This window comes from Mercenaria mercenaria, chromosome 15, assembly GCF_021730395.1.
Source record: "Mercenaria mercenaria strain notata chromosome 15, MADL_Memer_1, whole genome shotgun sequence".
Classification (NCBI taxonomy): Eukaryota; Metazoa; Mollusca; class Bivalvia; order Venerida; family Veneridae; genus Mercenaria; species Mercenaria mercenaria.
In genome coordinates this window covers 40,798,221-40,813,875 of record NC_069375.1, presented here as the reverse complement: position 1 = coordinate 40,813,875, position 15,655 = coordinate 40,798,221, and the positions used below count along the sequence as shown (strand labels likewise).

Here is a 15,655-nt window from a genome sequence, read left to right as displayed (position 1 = left end):
AAATTGTCGTTTTGGCCAAAACCACGAAAATTCATGTCCACGAAATTAAATGCTTTTACAGTAGCCAAAATATGGTCATGTATCAAGATGGGAAGAATCACCAAACAGATTCTTGGTTTATGAGACATGTCAGGTCAGTTGAAATAAATATATTCTGGAGTAGTCATTTAAAAATAAAGAATGTATAGATTTGGAAAAGAGTTTGTGCAGTTATTAGGACAAGTACAGTTTGTATGTAATTATATATTTTAGTCACAAAACATGGATTGTTGAAGATGCTATCTGTGCCATTTCTTGGACTTTGTTTTGTTAGTGGGCTAGGCAGAAGCTTTGCTGTATCTTGAGTTTGTTTGGTTGTCTGTTAAGTTGTGTGGGAAAACTGCTGCAAATGGTTGTGAAGATGTATTCCGTTATGAGCTATTTTTAGCCTTAATTTGTTTGAACCCTTGCTTTTTTAAACAGCAGGAATAGTAAATGATGAAATATTAAGAAAATAGTTAAGTTAATAAATTACTTTTCTAACCATTAAAAAATTAATTCAAAGACCATTGATTGAAGACATTTTATGACCACCAAATAAATTTGTTGTCTGTAACAATTGGTTGAGCATGTAAATAGGCCTAGATTATGTTTTTTGTTGAAGACTGTCAGAAGTTGTTGAAATTTTTTTAAAGTATATGAAACATTATGATTCCTTACCTCATTTTGACGAGATATCTTAAAACTGACATAAAATGAAGAGACTTAAAACTGACATAAAATGAAGAGACTTAAAACTGACATAAAATGAAGAGACTAGTATGGGTCATTTACCTTCAAGGCGATAGTTTTCTTATCACAGTTGTTTATTACATCAATATTACACTGCTGTGACCTAGTATTACTACTACTTCTGAAATCAGGTTTTATTTCTTCTCCCTCAGTTTTCCATCAAAGTATCAAAAATATCTCCATAATAAAATTTGAACCAAACAAGGCCTGAACACAATCCTCTTTTGAAGGCCAATGCAAAAATAAATAAGTGTTTCATAACCTGTCTGCCATTATTCTAGACCAGGTGGTTCCCGTGTTGGTTCCTTTATAAATTATTATAGTTAGGTCTTATAATTACACAATGCATAAATATTTGTTTTGACTTCTTATGTCTGAGTCACTCGAGTATAGATGAAAATCTTTCGACAAAGGGTTTTAGAATTAAAAAACTAATCGACAGAGTGACATACTCCACAATCGATCGTATTTTATAAAATAAAAGTAGACTTCATTTTCATTTGACCAAATATAACATACTTGAAATGGATGTCTTTGGCTCAGAGATTTAATGTTAGAAATTTGAATGATTTAGTTATTTACTACCTACAGCTGTTGGTATTCAACGTCTGACTGTTTATTTCTTTATACTTTGTCATTCCTCTTTGATCTCTCATATGATAAAGAAAGTTTGGTATGTGTTCGCTAGACATATAAGTACCATGTGCTATTGTGTTCATTTCTTGCCTACAATGTTTAAATGACATTCACTCGCATCTAAGTAAATTCTAAATTTTACTCCTACTATGAAATAATTAATGTTTGTGTTGGTCTAATTTTTGTGGATTTTATAGTTGAGTAAATACATGTGACTAAATCATAAATAACCAGTAAAACTCATTCATTTTATACCGGTAATCAAATATGGAAATCCAAAAATATATATCACCACATAATTGCCATTTTGGTGAGAACTACAAAGTTTCTTGCATACAAAATTAAATTACTTTGCAGTAAACAATTTCATCTTTAAAGCACTATTGTTCCATGTTTCAAACTTATGAAATACCTCCCATTGATTGATTACTATAAAAATCATTGTAATGAAAACCTTCATCCCACTTTCCAAAAAAACCTCGTCTCTGTGCATAATAATTTATTTCTTTCTAAAAATGATTTTAGTTTTTCCTCCTGTTTTACATAAACACATGTTTTACATAAACTAGCCAAAGAAGTGTTACCTATGAAGGTATCACTACATTATGCAATGTATTTCTTGTAATTTCTCATTTCTCCATTATGTAGTCTGCTTCGTAAAGCTCATCAGTCCTAACAATAATTGATTTCGCTGATATCCATCCACTGTGCTTTCCTAAATTCCATCAAATTCTTAATTATTTAAAGGCAGATTATGACTGTGTAATGTAATATCATAATTTGAAAAAATAGTACATGGTTTTGAGGTTCATTTGTATGCTTACTTACTTGTTAATACATCTTCAGTCCATGATATCATTCTGGTTCCAACATCATAGTCTGCAACATCCTGTTTGCGAAATAAACCTTGGGGCACTTGCAATATCATTGAATGTGCTAAAGTTGTATCTGTTATCAATGCTTCTATGAAAAGAATGTTATTTTGTAAGTGTCATGAAAAATCCTGACTATGTATATTGCTTTGGCCCATATGTAAAATGTGTAGTGTACCATTGGTTAATTTTCAGTCATAATGTTCTGCTATACTGAAATATTGTGACATTACTGAGATCACTGATGTACTGGAAACTAAACATGTAAGAATCTTTTCAGTGGGTTTGTGGCATATTTCTGCAAAAAGTTTGTTCACCGTTTTAACTGTATCTCAAAACTTGGTGTGCCTCAGCATAGCTATGTTGCTAGAGTTGAAATGTACAATTTCAGTCTTGTTTAGATGCTATAAAGTATACCTTGCATGTGAAAAATATTGCTGTAACATCTTAACCCTTATCATGCTGGACACGATTGATTCTGCCTTCTGACCAGTGTAGATCATAATCAGCCTGCACATCCGTGAAGTCTGATCATGATCTGCACTGTTCGCCATTCAGTCAGTATCTTTTTGGTAAGCACCCCTTTTAACAGTTAATGGTACATTCCAAATTAAAAGATGGACAAGTTCGTTACAGAAATTTAGCAGGGTAAGGGTTAAAAAGTCTTAAACGCAGAAGGTAAACACCAAAATACAGCAGCTTACCTTGATTGCGTATTATCAGTATGTATGATATGTTGTGGAGAACCATCACTGTATAGGCCTAGTGTCACCCCACCTATTTCTGTCATCAGTGTCAGTTATATATCTCTGTGCTTATCACAATGTGCTTTATGTTCGTTTTGCTAGGATATTGAGCTAAATATATAATAAATTACTTAAAAATGACTTACTTTGTTTATTTGTTTAGCCATTTTGATTTCTAAATGATTTAGAGCCGTTTAATTTAAGGAGTGATAAGTTTCTGTGGATCCCTGGAATTGCACGAATTTTTAGCTCAAAGGGCTATTTTCGAGATTGCCTATAGGATATTTTTGGTACTTGGACACCTTGCCTTTGTTATAGACATCCAGTAACTGGAGTCTAGACTTATTCTTTCAGGGTTGTCTAGAACTTTAGGTAATCATTATGTCTCCGTATTGTTTTCTCCCTGTCCATCCGTCCGTCCATCTGTATGTCACACTGCATTTCCATTCAATAACTGGAGAACCATTTGACCTAGGACCTTCAAACTTCATAGGGTGGCAGGGCTTATGGTATAGACGACCCCTATTGATTTTGGGGTCACTGTTAAAGATCAAGGTCACAGGGGCCTGAACATGGAAAACCATTTCCGATCAATAACTTGAGAACCACTAGACCCAGAATGTTGAAACTTCATAGGATGATTGGACATGCAGGGTAGATGACCCATATTGATTTTGGGGTCACTGTTAAAGGTCAAGGTCACGGGCCTGAACATGGAAAACCATTTCCGATCAATAACTTGAGAACCACTTGACCCAGAATGTTGAAACTTCATAGGATGATTGGACATGCAGGGTAGATGACCCCTATTGATTTTGGGGTCACTGTTAAAGGTCAAGGTCACAGGGGCCTGAACATGGAAAACTGTTTCCGATCAATAACTTGAGAACCACTTGACCCAGAATGTTGAAACTTCTTAGGATGATTGGACATGCAGAGTAGATGACCCCTATTGATTTTGGGGTCACTCTGTGAAAGGTCAAGGTCACAGGGGCCTGAACATGGAAAACCATTTCCGATCAATAACTTGAGAACCATTAGACCTAGAATGTTGAAACTTCATAGGATGATTCGACATGCAGAGTAGATGACACCTATTGATTTTGGGGTCACTCTATTAAAGGTCAAGGTCGCAGTGGATAGAACATTGAAATCCATTTCTGGTCAATAACTTGAGATCCATTTGATCTAGAACCTTTAAAGTTTAGATGACCATTATCATTTTTTGGGTCACTTGAGCTAACGGCAAGGTCACAGGGGCCTGAACATAGAAAACTCTTACCAATCAATAACTTGAGAACCACTTGACCCGGAATGTTATATAAATATATATAAATAATAGGATGACTGGACATACAGAGTAGGGATCACTTGTTCAAAGGTCAAGATCACAGGGGCCTGAATAACGAAAACTGTTTCCAATTCATAACTTGTGAACCACTAGGCCTTGAATGTTGAAACTTAGTGGGATGATTGGACATGCCAAGTAGATGACCTCTATAGCAGCCAACCATCAGTGTCTTTTTGACTTTCGCTCCTGTCCCTTATTGACTTCCTGCCTATATGACTGTGCATTGGGGGAGACCTGCGCTTTTCTACAAAAGCATCATCTAGTTTTATTGGATTTTTTTTAGCTCACCTGAGAACAAAGTGTTCATTGTGAGCTTTTAGAATTGTTGATGAAATTGCATGAATTCTTAAGTGAACTTTTTGATTTCTTCCTTTTAGGACAATTTTGTCAAACCTGTATTTAAACAAGGGCTGTTTTTAGCTCACCTGTCACATAGTGACAAGGTGAGCTTTTGTGATCACCCTTCGTCCGTCGTGTGTCCGTCCGTCCGTCAACAATTTCTTGTCTGCACGATAGTGGTTTCATTTATGATTTTATTTTAACCAAACTTGCACACAACTTGTATCACCATAAGATCTCGGTTCCTTTCTTGAACTGGCCAGATCCCATTATGGGTTCCAGAGTTATGGCCCCTGAAAGGGCCAAAATCAGCTATTTTGACCTTGTCTGCACAATAGCAGCTTTATTTATGATTTCATTTTTACCAAACTGGCACACAACTTGTATCACCATAAGATCTTGGTTCCTTTCTTGAACTGGCCAGATTCCACCATAGGTTCCAGAGTTATGGCCCCTGAAAGGGCCAGAATAAGCTATTTTGACCTTGTCTGCACAATAGCAACTTCATTTATGATTTGATTTTAACCAAACTTGAACACAACTTGTATCACCATTAGATCTTGGTTCCTTTGTTGAACTGTCCAGATTCCATCATAGGTTCCAGAGTTATGGCCCCTGAAAGGTCAAAAATTGGCTATTTTGGCTTTTGCAGCCATATAGAGACTTCATTTGTTTTTTTTTATACAAACTTCCAAAATATCTTCAACAACAATTAATCTTGGATTCCATGACAAATCAGATCCAATCGTAGGTTCCAGAGTTATTTTATATCTGATTACCTCCCCTGATTGTAGTCAAAATGGATTTATATCAGTAAGTCCTTAGGACTTATTTGAAATTTCATTATTGTCATTAGTTGGACTGAGCCAATGAGGGTAGATAACTATGGACTGATTTTATGTCAAATTACCTCCCTTTATTTCACATTAAAATGGGTATATCTCCGTAACTAATGAAGAAACTGATCTGAAATTTCATTTATGTCAACAGATTTATTTGGCAGATCCTTCTTTTGTTCACTTACAACAATTTTCTTTTTAATTACTTCCCTTTTACGTTACTATAAATAGCTTATTTTTAGTAACTTTTTTATTATTGGCCGTAGGGAAAAACCGAGACCACTTTTCTGTGGTACTACATGGATGGTACCTCCAATGTTTAGGTGTATTTTGACATATCTGTACCTTGTAAGAATTTTTTTTTCTTTTTGGTTAAATTTCTTTCCTTTGTTGTTCCTGGCCTTTGGACTTAGATAGTTTTTCTGAGGACCTTCTTGTCCTCAAGTGCAATGATAACAGGTGAGCGATATAGGGCCATCATGGCCCTCTTGTTTTAAACACACGCTCCCCCATGACAGCCTGTTAGAGGTAGCAGGGTGTGTAATTTTCAGTCTCAAGTATACTGTTACCTTAACTTTTGACTTGGTGACCTCAAAAGCAAGAAGAGATGTCTACTGACCTTAAAGTTTGATGGCAGTAGGTTGCAACTTGATAGTGACCCTGGCCTTTGTCCTACTGACCCCAATATGGTAGAGCGTTAGAGGTCATTTACTGACCACAGGCAAGTCCTTGTCCAAAGCATTTTTCTGCTATTTATCAGAAATCATTTTCAGCCTAGAGGTCATTGTGACCTTGACCTCTGACCCCCAATATGATAGGGGTAATATACTTATCACAAGCAAGTCCCTGGCCAAAGCATTCTTCAGTGTTTCCTTTTTTTTTTCAGAAATCATTTTCAGCATATAGGTCATTGTGGCCTTGAACTTTTACCTGTTGACCCACAATATGATAGGAGTTATCTACTGATAACAGGCAAGTCCTTGGCCAAAGCATTCTTTAGGTATTTATCTGAAATCATTATCAGATTAGACATCACTCTGACCTTGGCTTTTGACCTAAAAAACAATATGGGTCATTTGGTGACTTAAGGCTATCATCCTATCAAATTAAGACCATTAGCAATCTAGCTGGTTTACGGAAGGTCTGTGTTTCTACCTAGGTGCCCGCCAGTGATGAAATAATGCACGGAGAGGCATCTTAGTTCTTCCTTCACCATCAAAGCTGGAAAGTCGCCATATGACCTATGATTGTGTTGGTGCTATGTTAAACCCAACAAAACAAAACAAAACAAAAACCATTGTATGTAAGGCAAAGCATTTTCTTTTTATTGAATGGAAAACCAAGTTGTCCACTAACAACAGGACCTACAGACCAGGTGAGCAAACAATGTATCTGCTCTTCTATGATAGGAGGCATAATTAGTCAAGTATGTAAAATTTTCTTACCACACTTGGCCGACAGTGTTTAGAAAATGTAAACTGATTAAGAAAGCATCTAGCCAGGTCAAAGTTCACCCATTTAAATAAGGAAATACATTCCATATAAAAAAAACCACAAGTAATTTTTTTATGTTTTAATCTCCAAAAACACATATAACTGATAAAAAAAAAACAAGGAAAATTACAACATATCTTGTAAAAAAGACATCATAAAATATGTCTGGTAGTATGTCCAGTAAACATACCAAAGTATAAATCTATATCTGCCAGCCTGAGACATACCGGTAATGCAAAAACAGATGAAAAACATTCATCATGGTTTATTTTGCTGTTTTTACAGAACACTCAGCATGCACTGCTCATATAGTGATGAATTCAACAATTTTTTAGTATACAGCTGGAACACAGTATATCAAACTCAATTTCTTTGAAATTCCACTTAATATATTTCAAATAAAAAAATCCTCAATATAGATTATTTTTACTCTGTTCCAGTCAAAGTTGGCATACTACCACTTTACTTGTGGCAAAGTGAATTGAAGTCCCTTCAGTCAAATTCATATGTATTTATGTCAAAATGTGTTCACATAAAAAAAATATTGCCTGTTACATAAAGGCACAATCATGTCTTGCAAACATGAAATAAATAAACATAAATTAAATGTATATGACTGTCATGTTTACAAAGTATTAAATTTGTGTCAAATTCTGACTATCTTGAAATAAAACACCAGAGACCCCTTTGAATTCAAGATACCGAGTTTCAACTGCTTATGTACATAAATATAATGCTATCTCTTGTTTAACCATTACTCTGATTTATTCTCAAAACACAGCAAATCTACATTTATTAAATGGAGATTCAAGCAAATACTACATTAAAATATTAAAGACCTTTTGATAATTATAAATTTGATAAAACTTACAATTTATAGGCATACAGGGAAATAAGCAATCACTTTACATGATTTTCCTAAGATCTGTCTTTCAGTCAAACAAAGGAAAAAGTTGAGCATTGTAAATTCTGCAATAAACAATGGTTGATGTCCGTACCTCTGAGGAAATTACAAAATCGTAAGGTTTATCATAATATTTCAATAAGCATGTTATAAATAAATATAAACAAGAGGGTCATGATGACCCTGAATTGCTCACCTGAGTAAAATAAGCCACATGTTTAAAATGGCAAACTGATGTTAAGATATTAGAAAGTAGGTCAGTAGGGCACATTCATGGTCACTGAAAGTCAGTTTTAAGATCGGTGTACAAAACTGTACATGTCATCCAAATTTCAAGGCTTTATCTTGAAAAAACAAGAAAGTATGTCAGTAGGTCAAGGTCAAAGTCAAGTGACCCCTAATCGCTTGGGGCTGTCAGGTAATTATAATTAAACAGTCTAGGAAATATGATCTGATAATTTTTGAAGTATTTATTCCTATATAACTCATATAACAAGTGAGCCCCAGGGAGGAGCCTCTGTTCACCCCAGGGGCATAATTTGAATAATCTTGTTAGAGATCCACTAGGCAATGCTACATAACAAATATCAAAGGACTAGGCCTTGAACTTTCAGACAAGAAGATTTTTATACTGTTTTCCCTATATAAGTCTATGTTAAATTTGGGACCCCAAGGGCAGGGCCTCTTTCCACCCTAGGGGCATAATTTGAAAAAAAAAATTGGTAGATGACCACAAGGCAATGCAACACACCAAATATTTAAAAGCATAGGCCCTGTAGTTTCAGCCAAAAAGATTTTTAAAGTTTTTTCTTATATAATTCTAAATAGAACTTGAGACACCCGGGCAGGGCCTCTTTTCACCCCAGGGTTATAATTCGAACCATTTTGGTAGAGGACCACAAGGAAATGCTACATACCAAATATCAAAGGCCTAGGTCATGTGGTTTTAGACAAGAAGATTTTCAAATTTTTTTCCTATATAAGTGTATGTAAAACTTCTGACCCCCGGGACAGGGCCTCTTTTCACCCAAGGGGCACAATTTGAACAATCTTCATAGAGAACCATTAGATGATGTCACATGCCAAATATCAAGGCGCTATGCCTTGCAGTTTTGGACAAGATTTTTAACGTTTTTCCTTTTGGTTGCCATGGCAACCAGAGTTCTGCATGAAATTCAAATCTTTGAACAATTTTGAAAGGGGGCCACCTAAGGATCATTATTGTGAAGTTTGGTGTAATTCTGCCCAGTGGTTTTCACGAAGAAGATTTTTTTAGAAAATGTTAACGGACGAACAACGCACGATACATGTCACATGACACACGATGGACATTGAGCGGTCACAAAAGCTCACCATGAGCCTTTGGCTCAGGTGAGCTAACAAGACATTTAGGGTTTATTGTCCGATTTTACCATGGTTCATGATTCAGGTGCTTGGCTATTTAACCTCCTATACATCTGTACTATGATAAATCACACAATAAACAATGCAAAGGCCTTGCTTATTTAATTATAAAAAATGCTCTTCATTTTAAATATTTCTTGTTTTTAGCACTGATGTCATAAGGTAATTGAAAATGCAATGGTCATGTTTTTGATTTAGTGATCTGACATGCATACATGTGATAAGTTTAGAATCCCAAAACTGGAGGTTTGCCATTTTTCAGCTGGAGTTGGGGTCTCAAAACTGGAGGTTTTTCATCGACATAAATTAAGCGCGCGGACACATAACTTAGAGGCAAAATCCAATATTTTCAGCCACAAAATAATGTATATAAGTCTACACCGGAAGAAACAATCCTCATAACTCTTGATTTGAATTTTGACAGAGTTATGCCACTTTTTAACTTCATTGTTTTTTGTTAAAGTTTTATATAATGTCTAATATCTCTGTTACATTCAAAGCTATTGACTATTATGCCCCTTTTACTGGCAAAGCTTTAATTGCCCCTTTTACTGGCAAAGCTTTAATTCAGAGTCAATCACTGAAAAAAGTCGAGCATGCTATCATACAGAAGCTCCCTCTTGTTCTAACTTTCTTAACAGATTAAATTTGTAGAAACAAAGTCTCAATTTAGGTCTGAAATGAAGGTGAACATGCATTAACATTATTCTACTCGAGGACTTAAAAAAAAACGAAGCTCTAAATTGGTCTGAACACAACTCATAAATTATGTAAATTCTTTACCCCACCCACTTTCGTATAAAAATGATGATTTTGACATGAAAAATAGAAAACAGAAATGCATCAACATGTATTTACCCTTACCAAAATAATGTAGATTGATATTATCAAATAAATGAGTGTGTGTTGTCATCCAGTTTTCAATGAAATATGTCCGATTTAGTTGCAAAATTAATTTGGTAAACATTGGAAGAAAATGGCGTAACTCCATAAGGGGAATTAACACTCCTGTTCTAAAAATAGTAATGGGTTCGTTTTTCCAACAATTACTTATGTGATTTTATTACCGAGCAAAATTTTTCTTTGAATAATCAAAATTCATTTCAGTTGGGAATTATTTTCTTATGACTGGGGTTTTTTTTTGCTTCAAATTGGTAAAAAATGGAGCTTAATTGGCATTGAGAATCGGCCCCGTGAGACAGGTGGGAAATGCCCTGCTTGTCTAATCCCTTATCAAAACAAACAATTAATAATTCACCTGTGAAAAACAACTCTTTCCTCCAGCTCCATGTGTGTCAAACATGTATAATACACAACAGTAGGTGACACTTTGATTTACTGTGCACTCCTTGGTAATTATCAACCCAGTCATAATACTGATTTTTTTTTTTTTTTTTTTTTTTTTTTTTTTTTTTTTTTTTTGAAAAGCGGGAGAAATATGGTTTTGGTCGGGAGACGGGAGGCAAGGTTAAAAAATCGGGATTTTGACCCTCCCGCGCGGGAGATCACATGTATGCTGACATGTATTTCTTTTAATCTCGACAAATTCCTTAAATTTATTTAACAATAGTTCATTACAATTAAGTAACATCAACATATTATATAAAGATTTTTATCACAAGTATTTGATAAGCACCATGAGTAACAAATTTTGTCACAAGGGGTCTGCCAAATTAATAAAAGGAAGAATTGGAAAAAGGAATATAAAATAGTTTTTAGACCCCACTTCCTGTTACTGTACAGTCATATGCTACTTGTTGACAATGCAAGACTAAGTAACAAGAAACGCTGTAATGCCACGAAACCAGGTTTTCAACACTTTTCATAAGAATAAACAAGAATGCCAGAATGTCACAATATACGCCCGTCAAAGCAAATTTCTTTACTCTAGCACCTGTATTTGCAGATGTAATTTTAATTTTGTGGTTGTTTAGTAATCATTGTAATTCTTTTGTTTTTCTAAGTCTACAAAAAAACTCCTTACCAGGTAGAGATACCTTAAAATACACCTTAAATTAGAAAGTAACAACTATGTTGTACCACAGAAAAGTGGTCTTGATTTTTCCCTACGGTCAATTATAAAAAAGTTACAATATAAGTTATTTATAGTAACAACTAAGGGAAGTTAATCTTAAAAAAAAAAAAATTAAAAAAAAAAAATTGTAAGTCCACACAGAAATCCTTACCAGGTAGAGATTGGTCAAAATACACCTCAAAATTGGATGTAACATGCATGTTGTACTACAGAAAAGTGGTCTCGATTTTTCCCTACGTCTAGTAATGAAAAAGTTACAATATAAGCTATTTATAGTAACAACAAAGGGAAGTAATTCTTTAGAAGGGAACTGCGCAAGACACTTCGTCTCATCATGGTGTATAATTGTGCCAAGTTACATCAAAATCCCTCTATGCATGAAGAAGATATGCTCCGGACAAAGTTTTCATTCTTGTATCCTTTGACCTCTAAGTGTGACCTTGACCTTAGACCTAGGGACCTGGTTCTTGTGCATGACACTCCGTCTCATGATGGTGAACAATTGTGCCAACTTTCATCAAAATCCCTCCATGCATGTAGAAGATATGCTAACCCTAACCCTATTTTTAGTAACAATGACCTTGACCTTGATCCCAGAAACCCCAAAATCAATCCCAAGCTACAACTTTATATAAGTTTTCTATACACCGAGTTTCATCATGATAGCTCATTCCTAAGTTAAGTTATTGACCGGAAACCCTTTTTCTATTTTAAGTAACAGTGACCTTGACCTTGATCCCAGAAACCCCAAAATCAATCCCAGCCTTTGTCTTGATATAAGCTACAAACATACCAAGTTTTATTCAAATATCTTTACCGAAACAAAAGTTATTGACCAGAAACCCTTTTTCTATTTTAAGTAACAGTGACGTTGACCTTGACTCCAGAAACCCCAAAATCAATCCCAGCCTTTGTCTTGATATAAGCTACAAACATACCAAGTTTTATTTACATATCTTTACCGAAACAAAAGTTATTGACCGGAAACACCAGTCTGACACCGCCGCCGCCGCCCGCCGGCCCGACCGACATCTACCCCAATCTAATAACTCAGGTTTTTGTTGAAAACCTGGTTAACAATAATAATAAAGTAAACTTCATATTACCTTGGATTGGGGTTGAGTCAAGGGATGCCTTTGGGCATGTTTGTGTGGATACTATTAAACATCATCAAGAAACACAAGAACTTAAAAAGGTAAAAAATTTACTTTATTTTATTTTTTCCGAGGGGGGGATCCCAACTAAATTCCCAAGCTGAATAATATCTTTAATCTATATTTCTAAAGTCAAGGGCCAAAACTCTGGTTTTGCAAACAAATCACCAGGTGCACAACTACCTAATTATATGATTCTTTGACTCCAGGTCAATTAGTTTTTGAGATATGTGTGACACAAACTTTTAGGTCCCTTGTGTACATTTTTGATTTGATTTAAACATAACTCTGGTCTTACAGAGCAAAATCCCAAACAAAGCCCCAGGAGCACAACTTCACATGCTGAATAGCAATCCTACTATGCCTGATGACTGTAGGTCTAAGCATGGCACAATTTTGAATGGGTAGACATCCAGATGTCCAGACAGAAGAATGGACAAGGACAAATATAAGTGCCCCCAACCCCAATCCCCAAACTTATTTTTGGGAAAAAATTTTGCTTTGCACCTGACCCTCGAACATTGATTAGACAGATAAAAATGTCTATATATTATACAATGTTGTCCAAACATACTGCAGCTGACTGGAGGCAGAGATTCAAACCGTGTAAACAACAACTAGTCATATAAATTTGAATTGCTATATATATTTCACAACAGGAATATGTAGTGATGCAACTTTATTTAATTCCCACTTCAAAGATGATTTAAGGATATCATACAGTCGGGTTAAAGTACATTTTTAAAATATACGCTAATGTATCACAGCACACTTCAACAATACACAGTGAACTATCATTTAATAAAAAATATATATCTGAGAAATATCAACACTTGTTAATTTATTGATAAAAAATTATATCTGTCACAATAAATATCATAAATTTCAATCCCTATTTTGAATAACTAATCTGCGAAAAAATAATTTAAATTACTAAAATGTATGAATAATATGACTTCTATTTGATATGCTTTTTTAAGGAAAAAAAAATTTTCATCAATTATTTCATTATGGTGGCAAAAGATGAAAGGTACATGACTTACAATTAATTTACATGACAACTTCTTGTAACAAGAGGGCCGTGATGGCCCTATATCGCTCACCTGAGTGAAGTTCCTTGCTTGAACAAATTTCTTTGCTAAAGCTTAAAAAACAAGAATGTAGGTCAATAGGTCATATTCATGGTCACTGACAGTCAGTTTTAAGATTAGTGTGCAAAACTGTACATGCCATCCAAATTTCAAGGCTGTATCTTAAAAAACAAGAAAGTAGGCCAGTAGGTCACATTCATGGTCACTGAAAGTCAGTTTTAAGATCAGTGTGCAAAGCTGAACATGTCATCCAAATTTCAAGGTTGTACCTTAAAAACAAGAAAGTAGGTCAGTAGGTCAAGGTCACAGTCGGGTGACCCTTATCACTTTGGGTCATCAGGTAAATATAATGAAACAGTCTTGGAAATATGATCTGATAATATCTGAAGTATTTTTTCCTACATAACTCATATATCAAGTGACCCCTGGAACGGGGCCTCTTTTCATCCCAGGGGCATATTTCGAACAATCTTGTTAGAGATCAACTAGGCAATGGCACCTACAAAATATCAAAGGCATACGCCTTGAACTTTCAGACAAGAAGATTTTTAAACAAATTTCTTATATATGTCTATGTAAAACTAGGGAACTCCGTGGCAGGGCCTCTTTTCACCCCAGGGGAATAATTTAAACAATTCTGGTAGTAGACCACTAGGCAATGCAACATACCAAATATCAAAAGCACAGGCCTTGCAGTTTCAGGCAAGAAGATTTGTAAAAAAAAATTCCTATATATGTCTATGTAAAACTAGGGAACCCCGTGACAGGGCCTCTTTTCACCCCAGGGGACTAATTTGAACAATCTTGGCAGTGAACCACAAGGCAATGCTACATACCAAATATCAAAAGCCTAGGTCTTGTGGTTTCAGACAAGAAGATTTTTAAAGTGTTTTTCCTATACAAGTCTATATAAACCATGTGACCCCCTGGGCACGGCAATATTTCAGCCCAGGGGGATCTTTGAACAATCTTGGTAGAGGCCCACTATATGATGCTACATACCAAACATCAAAGCCCTAGGCCCTTTTGTTTTTTGACAAGAAGATTTTTCAAAGTTTTTCCCTATATTAGTCTATAGAAACAATGTGACCCCAGGGCGGGGCCATATTATATCCTAGGGGAATAATTTGAGCAATCTTTGTAGAGGCCCACTACATGATGCTACATACTAAATATCAAAGCCATAGGCCTTATGGTTTTGGACAAGAAGATTTTCAAAGTTTTTTCCTATATAAGTCTATATAAATCGTGTGACCCCCGGGGCGGGGCCATATTTGATCCTAGGGGGATAATTTGAACAATCTTAGTAGAGGCCCATTAGATGATGCTACATACCAAATATCAAAGCCCTAGGTCTTGTGGTTTTGGACAAGAAGATTTTTTAAGTTTTTCATTTCGGTTGCCATGGCAACCAGAGTTCTGAAAGGAATTCAATTCTTTGAATAACTTTTAAAGAAGACCATCCAAGGATCATCCCTGTCAAGTTTCATCAAATTTGGTTTGGTGGTTTAGGAGGAGATGTTGTTTTAAGGAAAGTGTGGACGGACAGACGGACGTTCGGACGGATGGTGAGCGGTCATGATAGCTCACCCTGAGCCTTTGGCTCAGGTGAGCTAAAAACTGAAAAATCTTACCCAGATGAACCTGCCTTAGCATCCACCTGTATTAAACAGCTACTTGCCTTAAGCAACCAGTTAGATAACTTCCCAAAATTGACTTTCTGTAGTAATTTCAACTTGTCTTAGACAGTCACCTGCCTTTAGCAGCAAGACTGTGTACATTCCCTTGCCTGGCTGCTTAACACAAGTTTGGCTGTATACCGGTATGTATTTTTGTAACAAATTATAACATAATAACATATCTGTTAATAAAACATTTTGCACATCTACCAATATCAGTAAATCAAAAATTTGTAGAGTGTAAAATAAAGCTACAAACGTAGATATACAATGTAAAAAACAACCTGTGATAAAATAATGATATAGTTAGTGATTAGTGATTATATTAGCCATCCCACTC

At 35.3% G+C, this 15,655-nt stretch overlaps 1 long non-coding RNA gene across 1 annotated transcript in view; it reads right to left on the bottom strand.

Moving 5' to 3' along the window:
- Positions 1-7,112: 7,112 nt before the first annotated feature.
- The window catches only part of LOC128549043 (uncharacterized), a 49,621-nt gene continuing 41,078 nt past the window's right edge, over positions 7,113-15,655 (bottom strand). The window contains exon 2 of the long non-coding RNA XR_008367445.1: positions 7,113-12,122. This is a non-coding gene — a long non-coding RNA (uncharacterized LOC128549043). The remainder of the gene's footprint in view (positions 12,123-15,655) is intronic.